Source organism: Vigna umbellata, chromosome 6 (assembly GCF_029865625.1).
Source record: "Vigna umbellata cultivar VRB3 chromosome 6, Vumbellata_1.0, whole genome shotgun sequence".
Classification (NCBI taxonomy): domain Eukaryota; kingdom Viridiplantae; phylum Streptophyta; class Magnoliopsida; order Fabales; family Fabaceae; genus Vigna; species Vigna umbellata.
This window is the reverse complement of record NC_142170.1, coordinates 2,550,156-2,569,128: the sequence shown is the minus strand read 5'-3', so window position 1 is coordinate 2,569,128 and position 18,973 is coordinate 2,550,156. Positions and strand designations below refer to the sequence as shown.

Sequence of the window (18,973 nt, the reverse complement as noted above, 5' to 3'; positions counted from 1 at the left end):
GCAAAACTCACTTCATCTCCTACGGTATTCTTCACCAAGCTTATGGCCTTTGCATTCTGATTTCTGGTTCGATGGTTTTCTTCTTCTCCATTCACGTTTTTTCTCCTTCTTCGATTGGCAACGTCTTTCGTTGCTAACGCAAAAACAACTTCGCTCGTGAATGACAGCGACTCAGATGCGTCTGCGAGATCTGGTGCTACGTCACGGTGGTCCTCGCTCTCGCGATGGCAGAGGCACAATCAGTGGTGGCGTGTTCGCTGGTTTCATCTCGGGTCGTTAAACACTTCCTCAAGCAACTCCAAAAGAGGGAACACCTCTTCTCCAACCACGAACCACCACACTACTGCCAACAGAAAACACTCAAATCGAAACTCAAAACAACAACAACAGAAACGAAAAGAAGATAAACAAGAAGAGCAATTGTATTATGTTCGCAGTGGAGGTGAACAACTCTATGCAATGTAGGTGAAGAACTATGCCCTAATCTCGCACAAATGAAAATGTCCAAAAATCATTTTTTTCCCATTTCAAATACTCAATCTTTAATATCCAACTCAACTCTAACTTCGTAACACGTCACCACGCTTACAATTTAAAAATGACACGTCACAACTGCATCTAAAAACGACACGTTACCACTGCATCGTGCCAGATCATCAATCCGTTAACGCCGTTTGGTTATATTTAACGGAAGGGACTAATTTGAATCAAATTTTGAAAGTAAGTACCTATTTCAAACACTTTTAAAATGAGAGACTAAATTGAGATTTATCAACGAAACTGGGGACAAAATTGACTATTAAACCTTATCTTTTTTATAAAATTAAGAAAAAATAAATAATATTATTTTAATATTATTATTTTTTGTTAAAATAATGGAGTATAGAAAGAACTATTAATAATACAAATATTAATAAAAATATTAATGATAGTAATAGATATACTAATAATAATAATAATTAAATTTTTATGTAATAACGTATAATAAAAAAAGTATGCTTGTTAGTAAATAGTGAAAAAAAAATTAATGTTGTTCGGTATTTCATTCATAGGAAATTTATGCGTTTTGCTCTGTCTCCATTTTCGCCGTCTTAGCCTCAAAAGCACTAAAGTCTCATAAAAATACGGTGCATCGTAATGAAGTTCTACTAAAAATAGCAGTGCAACAGTGAGTGCATATCATTCCAATAGAAGATTTTCCTTTGTTGCCTCCGTAAGTAAACAAACAACCACCAGGAGTTTTTCCTCGCCTGCATTGAATATTTAATCAATCAGAGGGACCACATTGCAAAAATGCAAAACATTGATGCCTCCCAAGCGACCACAATGCCTTTCGATGTTTCTCTTGTATGTATATGTATAAGAAGATTAACAGAACTTACCTTTGGAGCGAAACCTAAATACATTAAGATAATTATATTATGACAACGATAATTATAACATTTTTATATTATTTACGTGTTATTTTAAGATTAGTTTATTTTAATTTTTATAATAATTATTATTAATTATAAAATAATTTTAAATTGATTATATAATGATACGTAGATGTTAAAATATTATAAAAAATATTGTTAAAATATCATTATGTATGGATTATATGATAGGATCACAAACATGTTGTCAAATTATCTAATATCACTCTTCAGCTAAAGAACCAAATACTGAAATAAGCAAAAGAAAAACGTTTACGAGGACTCTGTCGTTCACGGGTTGAAGATCCTTGATGTCATTAGTTTCAAGGATACCGACAATGTCATCATCTACCATTGAATTCTACATCTGTAGAAGCGTATTTCGAATACACAACTTTCGCATCAGTTTCAATAAAGACATCACATAACATCAAGTATCACATTCTCACTCTTTACCCAGAAAATTAAACACTAAATATCGACTAAATATAAAACTAATTATATATATATATATATATATATATATATATATATATATTTATTTTGCAAACTTTTCTTTATAAATTAATTTGTTTGAAATTAAGTTAAAATTAAAATTCTTTTCTGATTGTACCATTAATATTTAAAGAAAAATTCACAAACAAAAATTGTCTAAATATATTAATTCTACACTCGTAATAAATAATTAAAAAACTTACTATAGCAATGTCGCTTCTCTTACCGTTAGAAATTCAGCCCATTAACAACACCGATAAGTAATTCATTATACAAAAGTAAGAATTAGAACAAAATATATACATACGTTAGAGACAGCAACACCGGCGGCTGTGACAACTAAACCCCGGAAGGACCTTTGGAAACATTCATAATTCTCACATGACCCAAAGGCCTTTCTTCTCAGATTTCATAACCACATAAAAAAATTCATAAAAATGATAAAAATCAAACTTAAAAGGGAAATAATAAAAATTAAACCTTCTAAACAACGAACAAAAGAGACCTTAAAGGAACAAACTCAAGTGGGGATAAAGAATACCTAAAAGCAGATCCTAACAGAATAAGAAGAAGACCCTTTGATGAAGGAGACCTTCACAGACGAAAACAAAGTTCCTTTAAACAAAAATGTAAAGGACTTTGGACATATTTTAAAAAATGGTAATTTATTCCATAATTTACACAAACAGATAGTTGACTTTTTTTCAGATTTAATAACTCGTTATATGTCCGGATGACTTTTCAATAAAGTTGATGACTCTTCACAATTTTTTCATAAAATTTTAAAAAGGTGATATAGTTATAATTTATGACAATTTTTTTATAAATTTGTTGAGCAAAAATCATCAAAATTCATTATTGTAGAGGTCTTGTAATTGATTACGAGAAGCACATAGAGTAGTTGTATAGAAAGTTGAAGGTGGTTCCCTATGGAGGTTTTAGGTGTATTTTTGGTTGATTTTTTCAATTTTCTTCCTTGGATGAGTGACTTTTCTCATCATTAGTTGTGAAATCCATTAATATTCCATGATGAGAAGATAGGTAACAATCATATGACATTAAAATAATATGAGCACCAATGTCATGGATTTCACCTACATTGGTTCAAACCAACTATATGGGCTTCTTTCTCTACAATTGAGTGGGCCAAAGTGTATTTTGATGCACTACACACCACTAATGATGAAGAAACTCACTCTTCCAAGCCAAAAAAAAATGAAAAAAATCACATAAAAGGATAGAAAAAATAACCTTGGGGAGCTCAGTTCTCCCAGTTGGGAAGTCATGTTGAACTTGTTGTACAACTGCTCCGTTGTCTCTGGTAATCGATTACAAGACCCATGGAATTGATTACTAGGGCCTAAGTTGCCCTCCATTGCTGAAGGACTTCACCTAACTTTGTTCAAACCACTTATATGGTCTTTTTCTCCATAATTGAATGGGTTAAGGTGTTCATTGATGCACTAAACACCACCAATGACTGATAAACTCATTCCTCCAACTCAAAAATGAAAAAAAACACCCAAAAACACATGTAAAACAACCTATATGAGCTTTGGCCTCAACAATTGAATGAAGTAAGGTATTTCTTGGCGCACTAAATACCACAAATGATGAGGGAACTCACCTATCTAAGAAAGGAAGTTCAAAAAATCACTTAAATGAATTGGATGTTGTTTTTAGACACCAACATCCAGGCTTATCAAGGTTGCTTACATAATCCACTATCCAACAACTCATTGGTGTTCATTCAGTTGGTTATGATGAAGGCAGTTGTGAATTGTGTTCGCCGTTGAATACAAATACATTTAAGGAAACTCACCAACAACTAATCCAAGGCATGTTGTTTGACTCAAAGGAATCGACACTTTCATGTCTAAAGCAATATCATATTGAAAATGAGTACAAACTTATGGTTATTGAATCAAAATCGGATGCATATATTTCTCAATGTGTCGAATACAACAAAAGTTGCCAATGATGTTACATCCTACTTATAGCAAACTAAGTTTTAACTGGAAAATACAAAAGATTGACGCACCACATATGTGTTCATCTATAACTTTATATTTGCATCATATCAATCTTGATTCAAACCACATGGCATTAATTGTGCACAACTCTGTGAAGAGAAACCCTTCAACTACAATACAAAGTTTGGTAGCTGAAAAAAATCGCTTCAACTATTCAGTTTCATATCAAAAAGCTTGGAATGCTAAACAAAAAGGCATTTGCTAAAGAATTTGGAGATTGAGAAGACTCGTACAACGAACTACCAAGGTGGTTAAAAGCTTTTAAAGAAACTAACCCAGGAACAATAATTCAAATAAGTGGTTTCCCATAGTAGTTGATGGTGTATCTGACCCTTCTTGTTATATTATGGAACAAGTATTTTAGGCTTTTGGAGCATGCATCAAAGGGTTTAATTACTACAAACCAACTGTACAGATAGATAACACATTTTTAATAGAAAGATGTCATGGGACTTGCTCATAGAACTCGCTCAATATGGGAACCAAAACATATTTCCTTTGGCCTTCGTGATTGTGGAAGGTGAGATGAAAGAGGCTTTAGTCTAGTTTTTTCAATTCTTGAGAGAGCACGTCACATCATAACTAAACCTCTTCTTGATAAAAGACAAAGGAAAGAGTGTATTGTGAGCCATATGTTGAGATAAAATCGTCTAAGAGAAGCTAGATTGTCTAGTAATCCATGTTTTGAAATTTATCAGACAATACTTAACCAAATATTGTTTATAGAAAGAAGCGTCTAAGCGATTGGATATGCCAAAAGATAAATATTTAACAAATAAAATAGTCTATCTTAATCACCTAAACAAAGAGAAAAAAGTTGTTGAAGAAGAAACCAAAACAAAAAAATTATCATTACTAATCGTGATTTCAATTGAAAAATCATCTTACCCTAAATTTCTAAACTAAAAGTCAACTATACCATTTTTATAAATTATGAGATAAACTGCCCATTTTTTTAAAAGTTGCCGACTAAGAAACGGAGAAAACCTTTTGATCATAAAAAATGCATTTTGAATTTTGAATCCACATAACTCTTTTACTTGTACAGTGTTGGCAGCATGGGATGAAAGATTTTTATGGATATAATAGTATATTAACCTGCAGAAACCCAAATGACTGAAAAACCTAATTTTAGACCAACTTCAGAAATTAAATACAGACATTGAGGTCATTTTACTATCTTAGTTTTTATATTAAATTATTGAAATTTAGTATAATACTGGAAAAGTAATTACTTGAAAAATTAAAATTAAAATTAAAGGGTACGTCGTCATCAAGCCACGTATAAGATAAGACTGTTATTTAAATATTATGGTTTTCAAAATTTAAATATAGAAAAAACCAAACAAAGACGTGTAACCAAACACGTTTTATGACCGTACAAGGACCTAAAAATTGATTTCCTCGATAGGGAAAGTCTAAGGGTGTGTTCTTTTGGGATATTTGGGGAAGATGATTTGGAGGAGATGATTTGAATGGATTTGAGTGGATTTGAGGGTAATTTTTTTATTGTTTTTTTGAGTGAATTTGTGATTAATTGAGAGTAGATTTGGAAGTAAAGTTTATGAGAATTAGTGTAGGATTTGATTGATGTGATAGATTTTAAAAATTTGTTTAATTGGTAGAAAATAAAGATTACCAAATTGCCCCTACTTATAAAAGTATTATAAAATGTTATTTTGTAATGTTATATTTAATTGTAAAAATGTTTATAAAGAGAAAAAAATTATGAAAAATTGTTAAAATTAATGTTTAAAAATTATGAAAATTAAATTGTAGTAAAATGAATGTATTTTAAATTGTAGAATTAAATTGTAATATAATTTAGTACGAAGTGATATCAATTTATTTGTCACGCATGTGAGAATGATTAACATTAATCAAACAACCACAATTAAGTAGCAAGTTATAATATCACAGGACATAATGGGAAATATAATGAACTTAATCATCTAAATGGTGAAGAATCGAGTTCACATTTTGATTGAGGTGAGCAAATTGGCAGTTCATGTCTAGGGAAAGGTTTGCCAAGTTATGTTCAATACGTTGAACCCGCACCTGCATTTGTTCCATACCCTGCATTCTGTTTCTCAAGTCTTGTACTCCTTCCCACATTTGAGTGATCATGTTAGCATTTGATAGAGGTGGAGGAGGCTGAACAGGGTTTTTGATGAGGGTGTGGTTGATCTTCTTCTTCATCATCATCCAGATCGTGTTGCCAAACACCATTGACACATACAATTTTCATCATCTTCAAAGAATTGATACTGAAGTGATGTCGGGACCCAATTTGAGTGCTGGCATCGGCTGAGACGTCAGCTCCACAATATTGCATGATGTGTGTGATAAGGACATCATATGGGAGGGGTGTGTCACTGGCCTTGTATTTAAGCATATGATGCACGATGTGATGAGGCCAATTGATTGCTATATTATTTTTAAGCACCCATATCATAAAAATATCTTCGTGCAATAACCTAGCAAAATTCCTTGGTCTTGGAGTCAACATATGCACAATAATATAATGGAGAAGCCTATCACTGATATTCAAACAACCAACCGTTAAAACACCTTGACCACCCTACAAATCTGGTATAATCATAGTAGTTAATGCCATGTCGCGGTCATATGGAAATTCGTCTGGGATATTTGAATAACACAATTTCTGACCGTCGTACTTCAAGTTAGCTACATTCAACCAATCAGCAGGTTTGAATCTAATTTTTCTCTTATTTACCTCACTGAGCAAATATCCATTTCCAGATATCTTTAGATTTGAATAAAATACTTTGATTAAATCCGGATAGTAGGGTCCCTGTAATGTCACAAATTGGCTCAACCCTTGAAATAGAAGTAGCTGTTGGAAAAATAACCCTGAACCGGTGAATGAATCAAAATTCATTATCTTGGGAGGAACTACACTCCTTGTATAGAAATCAGCTGCATAGTTTTCCATTTGATGACTGTGAGTGAAAAAAACGCCGCTGATCTAATTGTTCCTCTACAGATGATCTTACATGGGGTGCATCTTCTGCCTCAGTGACAGTTTCTTTTCCCTTACGGCTTCTTCTTGACCTTTTTGTTGATGATGAGGCCATCTGACAATTTCTTCAACAAATCATTTTATTAAAACAACAACAAAGGATAACATAAGATATTACTTATATTTAATAATTACAACAAATAAGAACACATAAGAACAAATCATTACATCGGAAACATAATATAACTAAATAATTACATCCAGCATAGAAATATAATAATTCATAATTACATCACTGATACAGAATTTCATATAATACTAATACAAGTAAGTCAGGTATGGAAATTCCTAACAGTCACCGCCCGATATCATTTTACATAATTTGTTCCACCGCTTATGTGGTGGCAGTCCCATCAACCTCTTCGTACATGTGGGGTTTCGACATATCAATGCGATAATATTGAAGTCTACACCGACCACATCATCATCTATATCTTCACGGTCCAAATATGATAAATCTAATTGTCCTTCCATCTATATTTACTTAACAAAATACATACTATTAACAATGTCATTTGTACATACAACTAAAACCAACAACATCATTAACTTCATATATGCACGTAATCATATCTCATATCTTACTTAACAATATTCATGCATTCATATCATAAATAAACAAAATACATCATATTCATTAAGTTAATAATCCACATTCATGCATATTAATTAAATGTAATAATATGAAACATACCTATTCAAGACACTTGACAATCTTTAAATTGAGTATTTTTCACCAAGACTTAAGACTTAAGCTTAGATTCAGTACGCACTCACATTTATAATGATCCCAATCACATACTACTTTGCTTCCTCCAATATTCAAATAAATTGAGTGACAATTAAAAAACAAACCTGTTCAAAAAACAACATCAATAACTTATGTAATATAATGGTTAAAAGAAACTGTGAACAATATTAAATATCTACCTTCAACTCACTATGCTGACTGATTTAACACACCAACTTAGCAAACTGAACCAGGTACCGATACAAAATTATTAACATACACCCACCAATTTTTTCACACCTCAAAAATCTGTAATGAAAGCATAGGACGAACATCATTACTAACATACACATGTTATGGGAAGAACAACATTGTCTTCAACAATAGAACTATATACGAAATGGATCAATAATCAAGTTTTAATCCCTGACCTGTTTTCCTTCTTGGTCAAAGATTGTGACCCTCCCTCCTACATGACCTTATTCCGAATACAACTGCAATTACATAAAAAGAGAGTTATAAACATTAACACTATAGTCTTCATCAACCAAAAAGATAGAAACATGACCAAACTGTTTGTTTATACCAATACATGTCCAAAAGTTGCTCCTTCAAAAAGCACCAGGTACACAAAGGAGTATTGCACGTTCTGGGATACTTCTCCAGATGTGAAAAATGGTCTTCTTATGGCCAAACAATGTGTGAAACAACAACAATATAAAGAAACTGAGATACACCTTATGAAAGTAGACATATACATAACTATGTTTACTACACATGTGAGTTTTCCGTAGCTTACCAATGCTATGCACCTACGTAGCTTACCAAATGCACCTTACAATTACATACACCTGCAACACATACAAATGGTTAGGGTGTTGCTTAACAAAAACCAAATCACTCTCGGGCTTATCCTACATGTACAAGTTCAAACCCTTGCCACAAAAGCTCAACACCCCCTCGTCCTCCTCCTTTCCACAACCATCCCCATGAACCTCTCCACCACCGGACAAACTTTGATCTTCTTCTCCATGGAAGACATGTCCCTGCTGTCCCTCCTCCCATTCTTTGTCTGAGGTGTGCGTAACCCCAACGCTGGCATCACTTCCATAAACAACCAATGGCTTCCGTAAATGAATGGAGTGAACCAATGACTGCGACGGAGGAAGGAATGCACACATGGAAGTCGAAATAAGTCACACACCACAACCTGCATGCAACCAGACAAGCCACGGTGCAACTGAATAAGCAGCTGGATCAAGGCGTAACCGGTTACACCAACCTGTAACCGAATACGGCATTAAGGCTTGCTGTTCATGAAGTTGTAACCGGTTACGCCTCCCTGTAACCGATTACGCCTCACTTCTTGCAACTCTATACTCGGACAACGCCCACTACTTCTCCTTCGGAAAGGACCTCCCGGATCATCTCTTCTTCTTTCCGAATACACAGCCCTCACCAACTCAACTTCTTCAACCACTGCTTCCACGCTTGCCAGCTTCATCCACTCGGTCATCATCATGAACAACGTTCTTCCTCATCGTCCTCAACAACATTCTTCCTCCTTCATTCAACATTCTCTACCTCTTCAAGTAAACCACAATGCTTCTACCTGCAACAACCACATCAAAACGGAAAGAAACATTACCTCTCCTCCACACAGCTGCTCACTCTGACTTCAATACTTCACCACACACACTCGGGCAAACCTGGTTAAAGTAAACTCTTTTCACTTGGCTGTTTATCTACTTCCCAACAACTTATTAATGGCGTCCATGCTTTATGTACACTGCTTCAAACAACTTTGCCACTATTCTCTCCTTTGCAGTCAATGATAGTGAATGGTTGTGTCAAACAGCGAATCATACAGGGAATCTCGTTTCAACAATGTGCTGGAAAAGCAAATTTTAAATTCAACATTGCCATTCCCAGGACAATACAAGCTGGTCTTCACATGCCCACAGTCCACTTTACTCTTGAACCCACGGTATATGCCTTCTTTCACGTGAAAGCACAGTGCATGTCTTTATATTTTAACTTATTTCATATGCTTTTATGCGGTTACTGAAAATGAAAATGGAATAACCTTGCTAACAGTGCGTAATTCATAAAATACGTCCAGGGCAAATGAGTCATTGTATGGTATTTCTTCGCAAATCCGCGCACCTAAGGCGAGATTGTATGCACAGTGTATTCTCACAAATCTCCGCTTTTACGTCCGACCAAATCTTCGCAAATCGCCTCAAACGAACAACGTAGAATTTCTAAATCAATCCTCCCTTATTCACGTGAACAGGACAATCGACTCAAACGAACAGAGCTAAAAGAATTGAAGTTTCGAACTAAAGATACTTCCTACCACTACTTGTTAAAACAAAATAGATTATTACCAATGTGATGATATTCTATAAGAAAGTTCAATATATATTAATGATATTGTACCATATTTTACTCTTGCGAAATCTACTTTTAACAGTGCGTTTGTCATTTTACAAATTTATTTGCGTTGATTTGTGACAATTTTTTGAAAGTTATGTAAAAACACATCCTTTTAGTGTATTTTCGAATATTTTCACATGTATATATATACTTTTTAAAAATATATAGGATTTTAAATTGAAATAAAAGATAAATATCTATAATTTCTAATTATAGACTTTCATCTCTTATTCATTTAAAATACATATTAAATCAATATTTGAATCTTATATTCCGAATACTAAACTAAACTAACCAACAAACTCATATATTTAACAAAATTATATCAGAATACTTTTAAAGAGAAATTGAAATTTAGAAAACATTTTTAAGAATACTTTTAAACTAGTATATTTCTATTTTCTACTACTTCTAACTCATGGTTGAGAAAAAAGAGAGTAGAAACATTATTAAGAAATTAAGAAAACTTATATATCATGTTTTAATCTAAAATATAATTCTTATGTTGATGTTTGAATTTTAGTTTATTTAAATTGACGGTAAATCTAATTCAAAGGGCCACATTAATTGCATCTAAATAGGTGTCCAAAAGATGCACTCGTTTCAATTAAGAAATAAATTTTATTTTTTAATTATTTATTATTAACATAAATACAACTATCGCGTGTGTTTTAATTTTTTAAATATTTTTAAATTATTCAAAATTTAAAAATAATAATTAAAAGGATAAAATTGAAAAACAAATAATATATATAATTATGATATAACTATAATTATAGATATAGATATAACTACAATTATATTTTCTTATTGTAATCACATCAATTTTAGCAAGTCGGATATTACCAGAAAATATGAGTTTTTATATAGTTTTATATAATTTTCAATAATTAATTTTAGTTTACTATCCAATATCCAAAATCATACTAGTTAATAAGTTTCTACTATATTTTTAATTTAATTTAATACGATAACGTTATCTGCTAATTATTTGAAGTTTGTGATATCTACTTCAAACTGAAACTTGAAAAAAAAACGTCGACGTGTTTCGTACGCGCATTTGCCGACACAAACCGATTTTGATTTTGGTTGTCTCATCCTTAGTCACATCATTTAATGCCCTTTCCGGAAAACTTATCATCATATTTTCTCTCACCACTTACCATAAAAAAATAAGTATTTTATGCTTTGTTAATTTTTAGACGTGTGGAAGATGATATGAAAGAGACTGATTAATTTGGATTTCAGGAAATTTAAGAGTAATTTTTTTTTATTTGTTATTTGTTTGAGTGAATTTGGAGGTGATTGAGAGTGAATTTGAAATAAAGTTTATAAGAATTAGTGTAGGATTTGATTGATGTAACAGATTTAAAAAAATTGTATAATTAGTAAAATAAAGATTATCAAAATGCTCCTAGTTATTAAAGTAATATAAAATGTTATTTGTTAATGTTATATTTAGTTGTAAAAAAGTTTGTAAAGAGTAAAAAATTGAAATATTAAATAAAAATTATTTATAAATAGTAACAAAATTAATATTTAGTAAAATGAATTTATTTTTAAATGTAGTATTGATTTGTAATATAATTTTATACCAAGTAGTATGAATTTATTTGTTATGGAAATGAAATTGATTAATTTTGAAGAAAGAAATATTTACACGATAAATAGAAGTATGAAAACTAATGTCAAACATAATAACATTCAAAAATACGAAATGTAAGAAAAAAAAGTCGTAAAATACATTTACGGAATAGTAAGCAATCCTAATCATCTAAATGATGAAGAATTAAGTTGACATTATGATTCAGCTGAGCAAATTGTTGGTTCATGTGGAGGGATAGGTTTGCTAAGTTATCTTCGATCCGTTGAACTTTCACTTGCATTTGTTCCATACCCTGCATTCTCTGTTGCAAGTCTTGTACCCCCTCCCACATTTCACTCATCATATTAGTATTTGTAAGATGTGAAGGAGGTTGCACAAGATTTTCATGATGGTGTGGTTGGTCTGCGTCGTCATCATCACCGACGTCGTGTTGCCAAACACCGTGGACATTAACAATATTCAACCTCTTCAAAGAAGTAATTGAAAAATGATGTTTGGTCCCAATATGAGTGATGACATCGGCATCAACATGTACTCCACAATATTGCATGATTTATGTGATAAGGACACCGTATGGTAGGGGTGTGTCACCGACCGTGCATTTAAGCATATACTGCATGATGTGATGAGGGCAATTGATAACTATATTATTTTTAAGCACCCATAACATAAAGATATCCTCCTGCAATAATTTTGCAAAATTCTCAGGTCGTGGAGTCAACATGTGCACAATAACATAATGCAGAAGTCTATCATTAATATTCAAACAACCAACCGTTTTAACACGGTGACCCTGCATTTTTGGTCTAACCATAGTAGCTAATGCCATCTCCCGGTCATATGGAAAGTCGTCTAGGATATTTGAGTAACACAATTTTTGACCCTCATACTTCATATTAGCAACATTCAACCAATCAGCAGGTTTCAATCTAATCCTTCTCTTATTGACCTCACTGAGCAAATATCCATTTCCAGAAATCTTCAGATTTGAATAAAAAACTTTGATTAAATCCGGATAGAAGGGTCCCTACAATGTCAGAAATTCGACCACCCCTTGAAATAAAAGATGATGTTGGAAAAATAACCCTGAACCGACAAATGATTCGAAATTCATTATTTTTGGAACAACAATATTCCTTGTGCAGAATTCAGCTACATAGTTTTCCATCTGATGGCTGTGACTGAAGAAACGACACTGATCTAATTGTTCTGCAACAGATGGTCTGACATAGGCTGCATCGTCTAGCTCAATTACAGCTTCTTTTTCCTTACGACTTTTTCTAGGCCTTTTGGTTGATGATGAGTCCATTTCACAATATCTTCAACAAAACCATAAATGCAAACAATAACAAGGTAAGTCATAACAAATTATTGAAGATTAAAAATAACAACAAGCAAAGAAAAATGCTTAGATCATAACCGTAACCATAACTTTAAAATTGAAGATGGATCAACATAATACATTACATTCATATATTCAACCTCATAAACATACAAATAAGCACCAGTGATTCACACATTCATATATTTATTAAAAACAAGGACTGTATAACACTAACCTCTTGAAGATGTATAAAGATTTGAAGCGGGATTAAGCAATAAGCCACTCACAGATTCTCCAATCACAAATGCAATTTCTCCAATGGTAAGATGCTAAGTTCAAATGTCAAATTACAAAGATAACTATCACCCTAAAACAAACCAAACCTGCAAACATAATTATATCAAATTATTATACAACATAATGCTTCGACAATGCACACAAAGCTTCAAACAACTTTCGATGTTACATTAAAATGTACTACTTGACTGCGTGATGCACCACAATTCCCCACCTTCACAAGCAACCTCCCAGCCAGCTCTTTCCTAACAATGCAAGTGTATAAATATTCGTAAACAAGGCTTTTTACACTGTCAAACACATCATAAACTCCTTTCATTATCAACAAACAAAGTTACAAACAATACCAATCACATACACAATGTTGTTGATGAACCTCTACCACCTTGCCTAGCCTACACAACACACAAATGCTCTACTTGCTTGCCAAATCTCCACCACGCTCACAAGACCTCCAACAAATGAACACCTGCATCACAAACAAAGGGTTAGGGGTGCTCATCTGTCACCCACCTATATCTACTCCAATGCATGCACGGGAGATGATTCACTCTTCTCTGCATTCTCCAAGTTTGTTATCTTTTCCAGCGTCTCCTTCTCCAGGTTCTTCTACTACTGCAACAACGATGGAATGGAGCTGTCTGCAATGGTGGAATGGAGCTTCTCCAGGTTAGGCTCTTTCGTAACACTTCAGTCGGCCTCCAGCTCCAGGCCAAGCTTCCCTGTCATGGTCGAAGGAACATGATGAAACTGAATACACCGCATCGCACACAACCAGGGAACTGGATAGCCTTCATGAAACTGAATACGGAGGTCTTGTGGAGAAGAGGGAACCGAATACGCGAGGCTCTACGAGATCTGCGACAAAGGGGAACCGAATACTCATGAGTTGGAACCGGATACAACTCGTGTGTGAATGATTCCAAGCTCTGGAACCGAATACTCCAGCTATGGAACCGAATACGCTGCCTTCAATTTCGTCGTCAACCACTGTTCATCGTCTTCTTCAGCTTAAAACACGCAGATCACATTTCATACTTTCTTCTTCATGCCATCAACATCTTCGTCGTCCTCATCTACAAGCCTGAAACTCAAAAACAACAAGAAAATTGGACAACCAACAAACGACAATACTAACCTCACCTCAGACCTTGTTCCTCGTCGTTAATGGAAGAAACCACCGTTGCTCTTCATCGTCAATGGAAGAAACCCAACACATTAGACTTTGAACACCACATTCGCAGACAACTCAAGGGACCAATATATTAACTCATGATCGCTCAATAAACACAACAACTACCCAACACCAACCACTTATTTAAGTTGCTCATGGTCAAAACCGCTTGAACTTTATGACTGTGTGTGCAGGAATCTTTCCTGTTTAACGACTATGTCAAGCAACTTCAGTGCTCAGGGAATCTCTGCAACCACGCCAAGCTTTGCTCGTGAATCTACAATATCAGTAGTAAAAGCTTCTATCAACTGTTGTTCTTCAGGTTTTTAAACTGTTGGAATCGGTTATGAAGCTTTTGCGAATCGATTTTCTACGTAAAAGTTGATATATATATAGGAAAATGTATAATAGGTTGAGGGTATATGTGACATTTCAGTCACAATCTCTCCAAATCTCTTCAAAGTCGCGGGTGATTAAAAATAGTGGTATCCTGCAAATCCATCTTCGCCTTTTCTCGCATTTCCTCTCATCTGAACACGACTGCATTCTGAAATCATCACTTGCATTCGCGCTTGAACAGTAAAATTCTATTCAAGCGAACACTGCATTAATATTTCTCCAGTTTTCTTATTTTTTTTCAAAAATTATTTTGTTTTTTTCATTTTTATATTTAATTTTTTTAAACTTCTTTAAAGAGTAAAAATTGTCCACTATATTATGTAAGATTAATGTACCTCGAACGAAAATTAAGGAAAAATCACCCATTATTATTTCAGTAAAAGTTGATATTAAACATATTCTAAAAAAATTAAATTTGTACGGTTAATATATTAATTATTTATACCCAATTTATCAGTACTTACTTTTTAACCTTGTTTCCTGTATTAAATAGAGATACATATTAATTAATATGCAAATTTAAACATTACTAATCAATTTCAATATGTTGTTTGCTTATGAAATATAGAATATATCTATCATAAATAATTTAGTGCTAGTATATTATCACTGTAATATTATGGTCTAATATCAAATTATAACACATACAATTTTTAAAATTATTATTATAAATTTTAATAAATTTATTGTAAGTTTCTTTCATTTTCTTATAACATACAATTATAATTATATATATATAATTTTTTTTATTCTAAATTAACATAACTTTTGACATCTACAAATATTTATTTATACTTCTGTAAGATTTATATTGAATTAGATAAAATAATTGGTTTAATGTCTCAATAGGTCCCTATTTTCGTCCCAAATTTGAAATAGGTCTCTTTTATTTTTGAAGTCTTAATTAGATCCTTATTTTTGTTAATTTGATGCAAATAAATCATTTCCGTCAAGTTCAGAAAACGACGTTAAAGAGTGTGTGACGTGGCCTATGTGAATGCAATTTTTTAATACTCAGAAATAAAGAATGAAGTAAATATAGTATAATCCATGGTGAAATTAATAAAACAGAGGGTAAATATGGAAAAACTTAATGTTTTTTTTGCTGAAACATGCATCATCTGTGCAAGTGGGAAATCAAAATCAAATTGGGGGATTTTTCTATTATAGGGCTCGTGTGGTGTCAGAGTTGGGAAAGATCCCTAGAATAGAAAAATCATTGGATTTGGATACAAAAAATTGAGTAAAAAGTTGAAATGAAATAGTAACGTTAATTGTGAATGGCAGATGAAGTTCCTTTGTGAGAAGTTGCAATGAACCCTTCTCTCCTCATCTTATCTTCCTTGGATTTTCTGCAGAAAACGACCCAAGAATTGACCTCCAAAGCAATGCAAAGGCCAATGAGAGTAGAGAGTCCTAGGCAATAGGTCAACTTGGCGTAGGACCTGCTTGCACCCATCACCTCAAATCCTTGAAAGACATTCACAAACCCAAGCACCACACACAAGTACCCTACAAAGTGGTGGTACGATTTCCAGTACTTTATGAACTTGTTCCTTGTGTTTGGCCTAAACAACAGTGCCAGAGTCTGCAACGCCCCTAAGCAGAACACTCCGATTCCAAGCTTCCGGTGAAGCCTATACTCCACTCCCGGCGACAGTTGCCCTAGCCGGATTCCGATGCCAAACCCCACCGTCCCCAGAACGAAACCAAACAGTTGAACTCCTGCATCATCACTCTTTCCCAACTCTGACACCACACGAGCCCTAGAATAGAAAAATCCCCCAATTTGATTTTGATTTCCCACTTGCACAGATGATGCATGTTTCAGAAAAAAAACATTAAGTTTTTCCATATTTGCCCTCTGTTTAATTAATTTCACCATGAATTATACTATATTTACTTCATTCTTTATTTCTGAGTATTAAAAAATTGCATTCACACAGGCCACGTCACACACTCTTTAACGCCGTTTTCTGAAATTGACGGAAAAGATTTATTTGCATCAAATTAAAAAAAATAAGGATCTAATTAAGACTTCAAAAATAACAGGGACCTATTTCAAATTTGGGACGAAAATAGGGACCTATTGAGACATTAAACCTAAAATAATTTTATACCTACTAGGAAACTAAGTATTTCTCATATGATAAGATAATATTTTAGACCAAATTTATTTTATATCACAAGCTAGGTCACATAAATTTTTATTAACTTTCATCAATTATATCTGTCTTAGTGTGAGTTTAATATTAGTAAAATTGGGATAATCCTTTCTCAAAATCTCTATTCTATATACAATCTACAACCTCTTAACATAATATTTCTACTTGAAAATAACCATATTTACATCATACCAGATATCACATGACAATAAATCATTTCACTCTCGTTCATACATACATTTTTATCTGAAATCATTTTCAAATAACATCACCCATTTTCATTCATGCATATAGATTGAACGAAATTTAAATGCTAAGTATTCCATTGCATTATCATAAATAATCAAATACAATATATTACTTAAATATAATAAGATAGTGAAAAATAATCCACATTCAAAACATTTAAAAGATTAACTTTTTTTAAAGTTCATAAAACACTCTTTTGCTTAAGCAACACTTAGTTTGTTCAGTGAATTTAGCATATGTTAAAAATTTTCAGTCAAAATTCTTTTCACTGGGCTAAGGTGTCAACACAATAAGTAAATTTTGGCTCGTCCAACAAAAATTTGCTTACTATGAGTGTTTATAAACTCAATTTCCTTGAAAGAGAATTTACTTTCTTAATGACCAAAACTCTTAAATTTTTCACAAAACTATATTCTTCCATTGAGAGATTGGCTCTCAGTAAACCAAAACATGAGGAGTTATATTTAAAGCTTGGAAACAAGTATTGCTTTATGAGTTATTTGAATGAATTTAAACTAAAACAATCTAACTCAATTGATGTATATTTATTTTTCCAAATCATAAAGAAATAACATGTATCAAACTAATTTTCTATATTCATGATTCAACAATCATCAATCGTCCACAATTAATCAAATAGATCAATTTTTTCAAATCAAGTATGGTGACTTCATTACCCTTACAACCAGATCATTTAACCTAGAGTGTTATCAGAAAATAACTAGTTTCTCTTACTTGGATTAAACTTCTTGTATGAGTTAAAACTCCAAGAATTCTAATTATCATAAGACACCACACTTATACATTAAAAACTCATCAACCATTTAAACATATCCTAACAATCATAAATAAATAGATATTCGTCTTAAGCCTAAATAAGCCACTTGTAAGCCACACTCTACACATGCATGTAGAACCTAAAAGAATTACTCAAGAAAAGGAATGAAGATAAACTTGATCAAATTAAAATATTAATTCAGAAAAATGGTTGTATTTTAGACCAAGATCTCTATGGTAGACTCTAATATTTAATAAGATGAACATATCGTTTAGAAACATAGAAAGAAAAAAGAGGAAAAGAATAAAATAGTTTTAGAAAGACAATGTTCTTTTAAAATGAAACTTGAATAATTGATTTCTCTATTTACAAGCTCTTCATTTTAATAAATAAAATATTCAAGCTTTAGATAGACTACTTCCTCTTAACTATTTCTAAGTCCTTATAATGATCTTAATTAGCATGTAACATGTCACTAATTATATCATCAAATATTTAATAATAGATAGTACTAACCTAAAGATATACATACACATCTACATATATTTACAATCTTCCAAGTAGTTTGTGTGTGTCAAAATATTTCAAAAGGCAATATAAGCATTAAATTACTAGAAGAAACTACAAATCACACACACACATATACATTTATTCAATCCTCACTATTACTCTCTACCATCACCTGTAAAGCCTTCTACTCACATATAACATACATACGCTCATTATATAGGTAGAAAACTATAACATAATAGAATATAAAGGGTAAGCTAGTGAAAAATTAAATAATACTACATATAACAATTCATCATCAACTAAAAACAACAAC

General features: G+C 32.5%; 2 pseudogenes; both read right to left on the bottom strand.

Annotated features, from left to right (window-relative positions):
* Nucleotides 1-5,887: 5,887 nt before the first annotated feature.
* Nucleotides 5,888-6,899, bottom strand: LOC148196571 (uncharacterized; annotated as a pseudogene).
* Nucleotides 6,900-16,225: 9,326 nt separating this feature from the next.
* Nucleotides 16,226-16,810, bottom strand: LOC124829810 (cytochrome b561 and DOMON domain-containing protein At2g04850 pseudogene; annotated as a pseudogene).
* Between the last annotated feature and the right edge of the window lie 2,163 nt (nucleotides 16,811-18,973).